At 40.1% G+C, this 14,726-nt stretch overlaps 1 pseudogene across 1 annotated transcript; it reads left to right on the top strand.

Annotated features, from left to right (window-relative positions):
- Positions 1-12,756: 12,756 nt before the first annotated feature.
- LOC311129185 (ubiquitin carboxyl-terminal hydrolase MINDY-3-like) lies at positions 12,757-14,478 on the top strand (annotated as a pseudogene). Its single transcript has 2 exons — positions 12,757-13,363; positions 13,715-14,478. The product of its transcript is annotated as a ubiquitin carboxyl-terminal hydrolase MINDY-3-like (transcript).
- The last annotated feature ends 248 nt before the right edge of the window (positions 14,479-14,726 follow it).

Here is a 14,726-nt window from a genome sequence, read left to right as displayed (position 1 = left end):
AATAATCAAACAAAAGAAACAAACTAAGATGTGTGCAATGATGTGCACAATTTGTGATTTAGTGCATTATTATTGGGTAAGCATAATAAGCCGCCTCAATATTTGCAGACATACTGTAGTTGGTAATATCTCTCTAGGAGCTTATCCGTTCTCAGTATTGTGGAATAATTCCAATGTTAAGGTAAGATTTCAATGGAAAAAGCTGATCCGAGAGCAGCGCTGCTTTTCTTTCGATCCTATCAGTATTGACACATTGTCTAACGATGCACTTAACGAATGTTCTCTCTACGTTCTTGTTTGGGAAACACTTTTAGTTGGTTTGTAAATAACGATGTATCTGGTAGCCCACGATCATTATAATGCTTAAGTTACATCGCAAATGGGAAACGAGGCCCTGGACTTGTTCTTGCCGGACAGTCCTTTGGTGGCTGAACCGTAGATACTCTACTAGTGCAAATTCTGCAGTACATTGTCCTCCCGGATCAGGCTTTAGTATTTTTCAGACCTATATATTTGTTTATTATATAATGGGAACCATAAAGCTCGACAGTCAGGAAAAATAGACAATTCCAAAAACAATGAATTTAGCAGTATTGATTTTGTTATGTTTGAGAAAAGAAAATGTGCATAGAATTGCAGGGAATTAGCTTTAAAACTGCAACATTTTATCTCAGCTTCATGGCAGAATATGTAGAATCGCATGAAATTACCTTGCGTCGATGTCCGCGCCAGAAAGAAAATCTAATTAGCATTTTTTAAAAGGTCTATCAAAATCTGTCTGTTTAAGGTAGAGATATCTGGCTTTTTTTTGCATGGGCTGCATCTCAATCCACTGCATCCGCTGATGTCGGCCTTCTGCATCTGCGGTGGAAGGTGGCAGAGCTACAGCAGTGTTTGTCAGACCAGGAGACATCCCGAAAATGCGTCTGTAGCATCTGAATGGTTTGGGCTACAAACTAATATGACCACACAATCGAAATCAGAGACTTTCACGAACACATACATGTCGTTTACAAGACTCGTCTGAAGGTAACCCGGACCAGTTTTAAAATGTAATGGAAGTATGGAAGTACTTTAGTGCCAACAAAAAAAGGGGTTAAATATGAGTTTTAAAAAATAACCAAAAAAATCCTCAGCTTTATTTTATCTCTCAGATATAGCGCTATCTGTTTTGCCATGCATGAATATGTTATTACATTTGTTTCTTATGGGCTAATAGCAGCAAGGCCAAATTCAATGTTTCATCAGATAATTTTAAAGACAAAATGTATACCTAAAGAGGTCCTCAAATGTTAAACCAAATAGCTAAATGAATATTAGTATGACTATCTTAAAGCAATTCCATATCTTAGCTTAGTACACTGAACAAAAATATAAACGCAACGTAAAGTGTTGGTCCCATGTTTCATGAGCTGAAATAAAATATCCCTGAAATATTCCAAATGCACCAAAAGCTTATTTCTCTAAATGTTTATGCACTTATTTGTTTACACCCCTGTTAGTGAGCATTTCTTATTTGCCAAGATAATCCATCTACCTGAGAGGTGTGGCATTTCAAGAAGCTGATTAAACAGCATGATCATTACACAGGTGCACCTTGTGCTGGGCACAATAAACGGCCATTCTAAAATGTGCAGTTTTGTCACACAACACAATGCCACAGATGTCTCAAGTTTTGAGGGAGCATGCAATGGTCATGCTGACTGCAGGAATGTCCACCAGAGCTGTTGCTAGAGAATTGAATGTTCATTTCACTACCATAAGCCACCTTCAACGTCGTTTTAGAGAATTTGGCAGTACGTCTAACCAGCCTCACAACCACAGACCACATGTATGGCGTTGTGTGGGCGAGCGGTTTGCTGATGTCATCGTTGTGAACAGAGTGCCCCATGGTGGCGGTGGGGTTATGGTATGGGCAGGTATAAGCTACGGACAACGAACACAATTGCATTTTATCGATGGCAATTTGAATTCACAGAGATACCATGATGAGATCGTGAGGCCCATTGTGAGGCCAATTTTTTGGAAGGTATCTGTGACCAACAGATGCAAATCTGTATTCCCAGTCATGTGAAATCCATAGACTAGGGCCTAATTAATTTATTTCAGTTGACTGATTTCCTTATATGAACTATAACTCAGTAAAACCTTTAAAATTGTTGCATGTTGCGTTTATATTTTTGTTCAGTATAGAAACCCAGCTCTGGGCCCTTAGGCTTTATATTATTTTTTAAACTGCAACATTTTCTCTCAGCTCCATGGCAAAATGTGTAGAATTGCAGAAAATGTGCTTTAAAACTGTAAAAATGTCTCTCAGCTCCATGAAGATATTTGTAGAATTGCAGGAATTTGGCCTAAAAATGCATGCCCATTGCCACGCCTGGCTTGCTAGCGCAAGCTCATGACTCAACAAACAACTATGCGCACACTCACAAACTCTCTCTCTCTTTTTCACACACAGACACACAAACTCACACACACAAACTATTTCACACAAAACACACACACACACTCTTTCTCACATTACCTTCCACATACACACACACACACACACACACACACACACACACACACACACACACACACACAAACACATGCACACACACACCTGAGCCTACCTTTCAATTTAAAAAAAAGGACTAAATTGTTATTCAATATAAGGAGCTTGTCTTAGAGGGCAAGCATACCTAGCCTTATGGTTTCCAAGGTCTCCATTTGTTTACTGTGTTTTGCCAGGCAAAAATAATCAGTAGAGAGTGTATGCTGAGATGTATGGGATTCAAAGGTCATGGATGCATTGTAAATGGCACCTTATTCCCTATATAGTGACAAAAGTAGTACACTATGTAGGCAATAGAGTTCCATTTGGGAAGCAGCCCATGGCTTGGATTATAACACAAGTCCCCTGTAGCTCAGTTGGTAGAGCATGGCCCTTGCAACACCAGGGTTGTGGGTTTGTTTCCCACGGGGGGCCAGTATGAAAATGTATGCACTCACTAACTGTAAGTCGCTCTGGATAAGAGCGTCTGCTAAATGACTAAAATGTAAAAATGTAAGCATAGCCGCGGGAAGTAGGGGTGCTGAAGGAGCTGCAGCACCCCCTGGTGGTGTGAAGGTAAAACTGCAAGAATTTGTGTTGCAAAACAATGTTAAAATATCCGTTGCATTATTGATATAAATGATCATGGGATTGAGGTAGAGGAGGAAAAAAAAACATGGGATATTTATATATGGGCCCCATTCTGCATGGAGAGCTCTCAGCTCTGTTTTGTAAGTGGTGCTGACACTGACAAACAGAGAAATAAAAACTTCCTTGTCTGCAACCAGGCCTATGAAAGGGTAGACACAAATTGTACAATATGATGTCATCTAATCTGGAGGAGGAAATGATTGTCCAAAAACAAAGTTTAAAGTGGCACTGACCCAATGATAAAGAGTGAATATGCGAACAGCGCTCTCACCGGGGATATGTACGATGCTCTCCGCTGGTGCCAATAAGATAGGCTACGGAGGCACAGTCCTTTGAATCCCTTCACCTCCCCACGCAGCTAGACACAGGCCGCATGCTGCTCCAGCTCCACATGTTGGGAGACATCTAAAAAAATACCACACGCAGCACTGTCCTAGAGGTTGCTTCACCTCTGGCCCAACTTCACCCACAAACGAGAGGTCTCTTCAGAGAAGTAGAAACTCTAATCAAACTGAGCCTCCGTCTTCTAATCTCTGTCGTGTTCTCGGAGAGGAAGTTCTCCACCCTTACTTTCCTAAAACAATAATTGTCCTCCTCACGGTTCAGCTGTCAGAGATTTGAGCACTAAATGCATCAGGGCATTGCATGCATAGGCCTATAGGCTTAGGCATCCACTGTATGATATGAATATTTTAAAAAATAATATAAAGGAAGAGAAGCTTAGTCCTAGCCCCAGGGAGAGAGATATGCTGGCGGAATGCTACACTCTTAGAAAAAGGGGTTCCAAAAGGGTTATTTGGCTGTCCCCATAGAATAACCCTTTTTGGTTCCAGGTAGAACCCTTTTTGGTTTCAGCTAGAACTTTTGGGTTCCATGTAGAACCCTCTGTGAAAAGAGTTTTACATGGAACCCAAAAGGGTTCTTCAAAGGGTTCTCCTATAGGGACAGCGGAATAACCGTTTTAAAGGAGTGTATGAAATCTACACTTATTTATCCTTTTCAGGCTAATGAGTCTATAGGGGTACAGACGGAGGCTAAATTATTAATTTTCTTTCAGAATATTTTTTATAAAGATAAGCATTATATTGTTAGATTATATGAGTAACTCTTGTAGGCCTAAAACATTCTTCCTCGCCTAGAGTTCAACGGTTGGTGTCAGTTGGAGCGCAGATGTGCACTGCCTTTATATCATAGGCTGGCAGTATAATAGGCTAATAGCCACACCACACCAAACCTTCAAAAGTCAAGATGTTAAAACATACGGAATCCGGCAGTCTAATTTAGGAGGGTGCTAGCACAAGAGAGCAACCAGAGATAAAAATCTGTTGCAAAATTAAGGTTTATTTACATGTGCAGTCCATGAAAATAGAGCAGGTGAATATTTACAACAATGGCCCAGAATGGATCCAAAAAATAAAGTTCAGGCAAGTAGTCAAAACAAATGGACAAAAATGAAAAATGTCAAAACAAAAACAGGAGCAATAAGTAGCAACAAAATGACTACAAAAGGCAAAATGCATAAAGCCTATACAATACTAATTCAACTGCGAATTCGTTAGAGAACTAAGTAACACGTTACCTCAAAGACAGCTCTACCGATTATAACAAAGAGCCAGAATTAAACAAAACACGTGCGAACTGGTTTAAACCGTCACAAAAGTTTTGAACAGGCTATATTGCAGCAATTACCAAGGCCAAGCAAGCCTACTTATAAGCTATCTTAAACTAAATACAAAGCACACAATTAAAAAGACAGATCGAACTTAATTTTGCCAACGGAATGAAAAAAAGCATATTTAAACTGGTTTAGATTAATAAATAGGCCTACAATAATAACAAGGATATACAATAAAAATAATGATAAAACAAATGATTATAAATGTGAAAAAAAGGGGGAAAAATTCCAAAATTGCATCCTGCACAGTAGCCTGCATTTGGCCGTGCCAATGTTCTCATCTTTGTCCATACAATAGTAAAACTTGTCCATGTGGAGGACATTCCACTTGTAGGCTTTTCACTATAGGTCTACTTTCTAACTTTCGTTTTACTTCAATTAAATATACATTCAATTAATATATATATATTCAATGAGTGTACAAAACAGCTCTTTCCATGACATAGACTGAACAGGTGAATCCAGGTGGAAGCCATGATCCCGTATTGATGTCACTTGTTAAATCCACTTCAATCAGTGTAGATTAAGGGGAGGAGACAGGTTAAAGAAGGATTTTTTAAAGCCTTGAGACAGCTGAGACATTGGATTGTGTATGTGTCATTCAGAGGGTGAATGGGCAAGACAAAATATTGAAGTGCCTTTGAACTGAGTATGGTAGTAGGTGCCAAGCGCATCGGTGTGTGTTACGAACTGCAACACTGCTGGGTTTTTCACGCTCAACAGTTTGCGTGTGTATCAAGAATGGTCCACCACCCAAAGGAAATCCAGCCAACTTGGCACAACTGTGGTCAGCATTGGAGTCAACATGGAGTCAGCATTGAAGCCAGCATCGGTGTGGAACGCTTTCGACACTTTGTAGAATCCATGCCCTGACGAAATGAGGCTATTCTGAGGGCAAAGGGGGGGGCAACTCAATATTAGGAAGGTGTTCCTAATGTTTGGTATACTCAGTGTATATCTCTAAGTATCAAATGTTTAACTAACTCAAAATGAGTGCACATACAAACAGAATTGACTGTAAGGTTGTGCTCTAAGCTTAAATACTCATATAATTACCAATGCTATACCTTCACGATAAATTACTTTTTGTTTTTAACTACACTGAAGCCCTATAAACTCAAAGACAATCTCCTGAACATTGATAAATTATTCACAACCTAAGAAAAACCTATATATACATAAGCCATTACTCTCCCTGGGCCCTTAATGAGGGGACTGGGCGGAGGGCTGGTCTCAGGCCCGGGTGCTAGTTACCGACCAGCATGGGTTCCATCTAATCCAGGCTCCTGATTAACTCATCGTCTGTCAGTCCACTCAACCCTCAGACATGTGCTAACATGTCATAATCGTCATAATTCTCCTCATCGGACCCGGGGCCTCCAGGGCCGCAGGGCTGGGCTTCTCCCCTCCACCGCAGCTCAGTGATTAGGGGCTGCTTCCCCAGAGGGGGTAATAGTACTGGTTAATACTGGGTAATTCCTCAGCCCCTTAGCTTCACACCACTATACCATCATCCCTTGTATTAATCTACACTGAACGAAAATATAAACAATTTCTAAGATTTTACTGAGTTACAATTCATGTAAGTAAATCAGTTAATTGAAATAAATTCATTAGGCCGTAATCTATGGATTTCACATGACAGGGAACACAGATATGCATTTGTTGGTCACAGATACCAACAACAAAAAAAAGTAGGGGCGTGGATCATAAAAACAGTCAGTATCTGGTGTGACCACGATTTGCCTCATGCAGCACGAAACATCTCCTTTTTCATTTTCATTTTATTTTTAGGGGGTAGATCAGCTTTAATATTGCAGAAAGATTGTAATTGTCTGCATCATTTCCAATCCGCCATATTTTTTTGTAAATATATAAATTATGTATATATTTTTCTATATACAATTTCCTTTATTATTTCCCCCTAATCCTACCATCCCTCCCCTAATTGGAGTAAACTAATGGACAACAACACTTAGGCTTCTACTTCCAGCTTATACAGTGGCTTGCGAAAGTATTCGCCCCCCTTGGCATTTTTCCTATTTTGTTGCCTTACAACCTGGAATTAAAATAGATTTTTTGAGGGGTTTGTATCATTTGATTTACACAACATGCCTATCAATTTGAAGATGCAAAATAATTTTTTTGGGTGAAACAAACAAGAAATAAGACAAAAAAACAGAAAACTTGAGCGTGTATAACTATTCACCCACCTTTTGCAGCAATTACAGCTGCAAGTCTCTTGGGGTATGTCTCTATAAGCTTGGCACATCTAGCCACTGGGATTTTTGCCCATTCTTCAAGGTAAAACTGCTCCAGCTCCTTCAAGTTGGATGGGTTCCGCTGGTGTACAGCAATCTTTAAGTCATACCACAGATTCTCAATTGGATTCAGGTCTGGGTTTTGACTAGGCCATTCCAAGACATTTAAATGTTGCTTTAGCAGTATGCTTAGGGTCATCCAGTTTTGATTTCTATTTGCCATATATTTTTCAACTGTGCTGTGATGTTTCACAAAAGTTCTGAACCTTTCTGTTCTCATAGATTCTACTGATTGTAAAGTAAAGATAAAACATTTTGCTAAGAGTATTACTATTTTATTGATCAATTGACTATGACTTTTTAAATCACCCAGCAGTGCTTTTTGCAGAGTTAGCTCCATGTAAATGTTGCAATTCTTCAGCCATTACTGAACCTGCAACCAAAAACAAGCTAAATACGGAAAGTACCAAAACAAATTATCGAATGATTCTGTCTCTTCGCAGCAAAATCTGCAGAGCTTGGATGGTTGTATCCCCCATATCTATAAAAATCTATTGTTTGCAAAAATTGTGTTAAATAATTTATATTGACAAGCTCTATGTTTTGAATCCAGCGTTGTTTTGTGTATCAGTTCATAAACCACGTGCTATGGCATCGGTACATTGAAGATCTCTTTCCAACTATTTTGCAATTTGTATGGCACAGCTGTACATTTTTTGCAACTTAAATGAAACTGGTATACTTTTTTATTTATCACAATTTTATTTAGCCAATGTTGATCTTTAATGCAGGGCCGGCAGACATGTTCCTTACTTTCTCCCCCTTCCACTTGCCTATTCCATTTTTGCGGTAATGCTGCAATTAGTTAGTAGTAATTTTGAGTAGAGCAGACATTTCCATATATTTCTGTTAGCTTCATGTGTGACATAACTCCACCAGTCATAAAAATAAAAATAAAACATTTACAAAGATTATACTTTTTTAAAACATTTTCTTCCCAAATCTTTAAAAAAAAATCAATTAGTATATTTGAGTTTAACCATAAAATTGGTTGTAATGTTTGTTCTATCTTTTCTGGTGGATTAAACTGAAATTGCAACCAACTTTCTTCTTTTAAAAATAGCTACATTTTGGAGATTATTTCATTTTCAAATAACCGAAAGTGAGAGGTTGTAATCTGAATAAAGGGAAAAGGCCATTCTTGAACATGGGGTGAGACATAATTACTGCTATAGAACCAGTCAAGATTCAAGTATAACTTTTGTATGACTGAAGCTTTTAGTGAGAGGTCTAATTCTTTAATATTTAATCATTTCTGCCCTCCGAATTCATATTCATTATATAATGGAAAATGGAAAATAATAGGCCCATTTAATTTTGTCTGGCTTGCCATTTCAAATAAAATTGACAATTTTTTGCAGATATAATTTTAAACAACTATTCGCTAGGTGTAGGCAAGGCCATAAGCAAATAGGTAAATTGGGATATGACTAAAGAGTTAATCAGGGTGATTTTTCCACAAATAGACAAATATTTTCCTTTCCACGGTAGTAAAGATCTTCTCTATTTTTGCCAACTTTCTATTAACATTTATTGTAGTGAGATCATTTCTTTCTTTCGGGATATGAATACCGAGTATGTTCACTTCACTGTCAGACCATTCTATTGGTAAACTACACTGTAATTTAAAAGTTGTATTTTATTTGTGATCCAATACGTAATATAGTACATTTATCATAATTTGGTTGTAATCTAGAGAGGTTAGAAAAGGTATCTAGATCCTCTATGAGACTGTTGAGGGATCAACATTTTAGATTTAAAAGAAAACATGAATCATCAGCATACAATGACACCTTTGTTAGAAAATATTGAAATATTCCAGGCATTTATATATAAATTCCAGTTGTACTTTATCAAAAGTATTTTCAAAGTCAGCTATGAATACCAGGCCTGGTTTCCCAGATTTTTCATGGTGTTCTATTGTTACCAGTATTTTCTTATATTATCTCCAATGAATCGTCCATGTAAAAAAAACTGTCTGATCAGGATGAATAATATCCAACAATACCTTTTTAATTCTATGCGCTATGCACTTTGCTATAATTTTTTGCATCACAACACTGAAGTGTAAGGGGCCTCCAATTTTTTTAATGGACTGGATCTTTATATTTACCACTTGGGTCCTGTTTCAGTAATAATGAAATCAGACCTTCTTGTTGATTATCTGATAATCTACCATTTATTTTATAGCAGTGGTTAAAAACAGCTAATAACGGTCCTCTGAGTACATCAAAAAAGGTTTGGTATACCTCAACTGGATTTAATTGCATCAAGAAGTTCCTCCTCTGTAATTTGGCCTTCAGATGAGTCTTTCTGTACAGCTGTTAATTTTACATTATTAATCAGGAAAAATCCTTACAATTAACTTCGGTTAGTGGAGCTGAAGGAGACTGAAATGAAAACATATGCTTAAAGTACTTTGCTTCCTCTTTCAAAATATTGTTTGATGAATCATCGGTGGCTGTCATTTGTAACAAGTTTCAGTAAATTCTTTTTGGTAGCATTTCTATGTAGAAGGTTATTTTTATATTTGTGCATTTTCCCCCATATTCCACCCAGTTCGCTTTATTTTTATAATATATTACACTTGATCTTTCTTGAATAGGTTACTACATTTATTTTTGTTTTTCCTCTAAATTATTATGTGCCTCTATGGTACTATTTTTATTGATATCTGTCTGTACGGTTAGTCCCTCTATTTCCTTTCTTAATATGAATTATTTTGACTTAAATTGCTTATGTTTTAAAGATGAGTATTGAATTGCATGGCCTCTAAGGGCACATTTAAGGGCCCTTGTCCCCCGATTGCTCAGTTTGGCCGAGCGGCCAGCTCTAGGAAGAGTCTTGGTGGTTCCAAACTTCTTCCATTTAAGAATGATGGAGGCCACTGTGTTATTGGGGACCTTCAATGCTGCAGAAATGTTTTGGTACCCTTCCCCAGATCTGTGCCTTGACACAATCCTGTCTCGGAGCTCTACGGACAATTCCTTCGACCTCATGGCTTGGTTTTTGCTCTGACATGCACTGTCAACTGTGGGAACTTAGAGGTGATGTCGGAAGTTTACATACACCTTAGCCAAATACATTTAAACTCAGTTTTTCACAATTCCTGACATTTAATCCCAGTAAAAATTCCCTGTCTTAGGTCAGTTAGGATCACCACTTTATTTTTAGAATGTGAAATGTCAGAGTAATAGTAGAGAGAATGATTAATTTCAGCTTTTATTTATTTCATCACATTCCCAGTGGGTCAGAAGTTTACATACACTCAATTAGTATTTGATAGCATTGCTTTTAAATGGTTTAACTTGGGTCAAACGTTTCGGTAGCCTTCCACAAGCTTCCCACAATAAGTTGGGTGAATTTTGACCCATTCCTCCTGACAGAGCTGGTGTAACTGAGTCAGGTTTGTAGGCCTCCTTGCTCGCACACACTTTTTCAGTTCTGCCCTCAAATTTTCTATAGGATTGAGGTCAGGGCTTTTTGATGGCCACTCCAATACCTTCACTTTGTTGTCCTTGAGCCATTTTGCCACAACTTTGGAAGTATGCTTGGGGTCATTGTCCATTTGGAAGACCCATTTGCGACCAAGCTTTAACTTCCTGACTGATGTCTTGAGATGTTGCTTCAATATATCCACATCATTTTCCTTCCTCCTGATGCCATCTATTTTGTGAAGTGCACCAGACCTTCCTGCAGCAAAGCACCCCCACAGCATTATGGTGTTCTTCGGCTTGCAAGCTACCCCTTTTTCCTCCAAAGATAACGATGGTCATTATGGCCAAACAGTTCTATTTTTGTTTCATCAGACCAGAGGACATTTCTCCAAAAATTACGATCTTTGTCCCCATGTGCAGTTGCAAACCGTAGTCTGTTTTTTTTATGGAAGTTTTGGAGAAGTGGCTTTTTCCTTGCTGAGCGGCCTTTCAGGTTATGTCGATATAGGACTCGTTTTACTGTGGATATAGATGCTTTTGTACCTGTTTCCTCCAGCATCTTCACAAGGTCCTTTGCTGTTGTTCTGGGATTGATTTGCACTTTTCGCACCAAAGGACATTCATCTCTAGGAGACAGAACGCGTCTCCTTCCTGAGCGGTATGACGGCAGCGTGGTCCCATGGTGTTTATACTTGCGTACCATTGTTTGTACAGATTAACGTGGTACCTACAGGCGTTTGGAAATTGCTCCCAAGGATGAACCAGACTTGTGGAGGTCTACAATTGTTTTTCTGATTTCTTGGCTGATTTCTTTTGATTTTCCCATGATGTCAAGCAAAGAGGCCTTGAAATATATCCACAGGTACACCTCCAATTGACTAAAATGATGTAAATTAGCCTATCAGATTTCTAAAGCTATGACATCATTTTCTGGAATTTTCCAATCTGTTTAAAGGCACAGTCAATTTAGTCTATGTAAACTTCTGACCCACTGGAATTGTGATACAGTGAATTATAAGTAAAATATCTGTCTGTAAAGAATTTTTGAAACAATTTCTTGTGTCATGCACAAAGTAGATGTCCTATCCGACTTCCCAAAACTATAGTTTGTTAACAAGATATTTGTGGAGTGGTTGAAAAATGAGTTTTAATGACTCCAACCTAAGTGTACGTAAACTTCCGACTTCAACTGTATGCATAAATAAATCAGCCGTTTCCAGCTAAAATGGCCATTTACAACATTAACAATGTCTACCCTGTATTTCTGATCAATTTGATGTTATTTTAATGGACAAAAAAATTGCTTTTCTTTCGAAAACAAGGACATTTCTATGTGACCCCAAGCTTCTGAACAGTAGTGTATATATATATATATAAAATTAAAAATTAAATTAAATAAAAACAATTGCTCTGGTGGACATTCCTGCAGTCAGCATGCCAAAGTAAAGTAAATAGAATGACAGACGGCTAGCTAGTCTTTGATACCGACAATAAGCATATATTTTTACTACTTCGGATGTCCATTACAGGCTTTTGCCTCCTAAAAATGGACTAAACGAAAGTTAGACCTGAATTTAAACTGCCACAGCCTCAGCGCTCTTTGAAACATCAAAACATGATGCATTTAGCTAGCTAACGTTGCAAACTTTAACTAACGAGGTAACGTTAGCAGGCTAGCAAGGACGGTACGACTTTGACCAAGGGGAATTGAGCAGTTCGCTAACAGTCTGGCTCGCTAATTTATTGTTATCAATCTGGACAGCTGACCAATTAGCTAGACAGCTAGCGTTAGGTAGCTAGTTTACGCACACTGCTTTGCTGGAGAAGTGGGCCCACGCTAAGATAGCCGGTCAGACGCGCCCACCTAACATTAGCTAGGTTAACTAACTAACTAATGTTGATGCTCATATCTCCCGCCTGTCCGCTGGTCAGACCGGGGAGACTGCCCTGTCACGGAGCTTCGTTGTGGCCGATGCCACCGTCCCCGTCTGCTGAGGGAAGTGAAGCACCAGTTCCTGGAAAATCCGAACGGGACTGTGGCTGTGTGCGCAGTGACAGCTCTGTATTTGATTGTAGTTAGCTATCCAGCTAACCGTTAGCCAGGGCTGTAGGACCAGAGTAAGGTAAGGAGCTATGGGGGAGTTAAATAAAGAGGTTGTGGATATAGTTTGGGAAAGACCAGGCAGCAACAGGATGTCCGCTTCAATCTTTCGGAGATGGACCCAAGGGTTGGTCTTCAGTGAGACAGAACACACAGCACTGGAGTAGTTTGAAGGAGGACCCTGCACTGTCATTGCTCCTGTACAGGCCTTCCTTCTGAAGAACATCTTGTTTAACAGAGAGAGTTCTAACTGGAGACACATCACAGAGGAGGAGCAGAAAGCGGCCCTGTGTTCTACTCTGGCTGAGATCCTGGAACAGGCCTGCTCTACCTCCTCCATTACCTCCTACTGCCTAGTGACCTGGGCCAAGGGACAGAGCCCCCACACTAACACTCACACACCCCTCACAGGGGGTCCAGAGACCAGCCAGAACCTGCAAGACCAGCAACCTACTGCTTTGTCTGCTGAGGATCTTGGCTTTGAGCGGTTTCACAGCATCCTCCAGAAGCGTATTGTGAAGTCATTATCAGAGCTTAGAGAGGAGGTTGTGTCTCTCTACGAAACCTGGAAAGGGCTCTGTGGAGTCCTGCTCTTCCTCTACTCTGTCATCCTCACCAAGGGGATTGTCACAGCGACGTGTATGCGGTAGGCGAAGTCAAGAGCAGGACACCGAGCTACTGGCAGAAACTTTACTGGATGCAGTGCAAAAATACAAAGTACACAGGCAACCTCAAACAGCGAGGAAATAATAAGACCCGCACACATGGGCAACTGCCGCAAAGACCAAAACAATTACGTACAATACACAATGAGAAACAGAGGGTTATAAAGGGAACACAATAAAACATAATGGGACAGGTGTAAACAATAAAGACCAAACAAGACAAACATCGAAACATCGATCGGCAGCAGCTAGTACTCCGGGGACGACGAACGCCGAAGCCTGCCCGAGCAAGGAGGAGGAGCAGCCTCGGCTGAATCCGTGACAGGGATAGAGAACATCAGGAATGAGATTGAAGATACTACAGAGCCTCTCATAGATCCAGTCTATGGCCACGGCAGTCAGAGTCTGGTTAACCTGTTAGTGACGGGCCATGCTGTCTCTAATGTGTGGAACGGAGACAGGGACTGCTCTTGCATGAAGCTCCATGGTATCCACAACCAGGCATCAGTGGGCTTCCTCTCTCTCATGGAGTCACTACGCTACTGCAAGGTGGGTGCGTTCCTGAAGTCTCCGAAGTTCCCTATATGGATCCTTGGCAGTGAGACTCATCTCTCAGTGTTCTTCGCCAAGGAGATGTGTCTGGTGGCTCCTGAGTCTCCATCTGAACAGGCCAGGAGAGTCTTCCAAACCTTCGACCCAGAAGATAACGGCTTTATTCCAGACTCTCTGTTGGAGGAGGTGATGAAGGCACTAGACCTCGTCTCAGAACCCGAATACTATGTGAATCTGATGAAGAGTACGTTGGATCCAGAGGGCTTGGGGATCGTGCTGCTGGCTCCGTTCCTCCTGGAGTTCTTCCCTGATCAGGATACTGGAATCCCAGACTCCTTCCCTGTCTACCACTACAATGGCCTGAAACAGTCCAACCACAACGAGAGGGTGGAGTATGTGCAGGGTACAGCCCTGGTCCTGGGCTTTGAGGATCCCATGGTGAGGACAGACGACACTCCAGTGAAACGCTGCCTCCAGACCAAGTGGCCCTACATAGAATTGCTGTGGACTACTGAACGCTCTCCTTCACTTAACTAACTCACTGCTAGGGTGGTAGAGAACTGACTGATTCCTACAGGAAAAAAAGGCCACAAAGACTGAGACACACACACACACACAGGTACGTTTACAGTACATTTACACCTCTGCACGCACACACACAGGAATTTGCTCACTTTCCTGGGCTGGACAAAAACACACACAAAACATATAAGCCACTACAGACACACACTTGTTTACTGTTAATGCTGTTATGTTTTACATGACTGTAAATTAAGTCACAGGAT

The sequence above is a fragment of the Coregonus lavaretus genome (genome assembly GCF_964263955.1).
Source record: "Coregonus lavaretus genome assembly, chromosome: 5".
Lineage (NCBI taxonomy): Eukaryota > Metazoa > Chordata > Actinopteri > Salmoniformes > Salmonidae > Coregonus > Coregonus lavaretus.
This window is presented reverse-complemented; position numbering and strand designations above follow the sequence as displayed.